Here is a 1,341-nt window from a genome sequence, read left to right on the forward strand (position 1 = left end):
GGAACTATGAGATGTTGGGCATCGAATTAGGGTTGGCAGAATGCAAGGCAAACTCCTTACCAGCTGTGCTATTATTCCAGCCCTCTAGGTTCTATATTTTAAAAATACTAAGTGGCTTATGAATTTTTATTAGCTCAATTCTAGCATATCCAGTGGGAAAGCCAAAGTTGGATGAGAGAAGTCTTGAATTCCTATTCTTACAGTTATCTGAAATTACAATCTGTAAAACTAGTACACTTACTTCAAGATAACTTCACTAGCCACACTTCCAATGAGCTTTCTCTTCCGTAGCTCCTCCAATCAAAGTGCCATGTCATTCATTCTTTTATTTCTTATTTGAACGATAATTTTTAGTACCTGTTGTAATCATGACACTGTAATCATAGCACTGAGCACAAGGAACATCCAGAAAGGCTTCTAGTTTTTTCAATTCAAGGAACATCTTAAATATATACAATTTTTAGGAATCACTAATATAGGCCTAGGGAGTAAACTGCATCCAAAGATATAGATTTTCCCTAGGTTACAATCTCATAATGATTGTTCCAATTTAATCTATATGACTCTATTCAAAAATTTTTCAAGGGAGCAATATATAGTGGTTTGCCAGTTTGTATGTCTAATAGATTTTTTCTCCTTCCTTCTTCAACTAGCATGTGTTCACTTGTGATTTAGGTCAATAAAAACAACTATACTAAAAGAATACATTAAATATTTCTTTGCAGTGATAATTTACAATGTCAATACGGTTATTTAAAATATGGCTCTGAATTTCCATCATATATGAAATATGTACTTAGATCATTTTAAACAATGATTTTTGGATATTCCACAATCAGCAATAATTCACCGACTTTTATGAGGAAAAAGAGTACATTAGTAGCCTTTTATTTATTTATTTATTTATTTACTTTTTTCGTTGGTGTCATTCTTGGCAGTGCTGTGTTCTAATCTTGTGTATCACTGTTGATATGGGATGCTGGGATTGAACCCAGGTTGGTTATGTCCAGACTAATAGTCTTATTTTTATTATTAATGCCCGATAGTGCCTGGAATGTAGTATTTTATTGTTATTAAGTGAATAGTTAATTGGACCATAGTATTATTATTATGTACTAGTATTAAAAGAAAATCTCTATGAAAACAATATATACCTTTCTCTGTAATTGGCAGTAATTTTTCCATTGGTCTAAAGAATTGCATTCCTAATTGACCCACTATGTTCTATTGAGCAAAAAGGACAGGTAAGTGCTATATTAATTACTTGTTTATCACAGGTCAAAAAAAGTCGAAACTCATATTCACTTTGAGAAATCCAAAATACACAATTATTTATCCTGT

The sequence above is a fragment of the Suncus etruscus genome, chromosome 1 (genome assembly GCF_024139225.1).
Source record: "Suncus etruscus isolate mSunEtr1 chromosome 1, mSunEtr1.pri.cur, whole genome shotgun sequence".
In the NCBI taxonomy this organism is placed as follows: Eukaryota; Metazoa; Chordata; class Mammalia; order Eulipotyphla; family Soricidae; genus Suncus; species Suncus etruscus.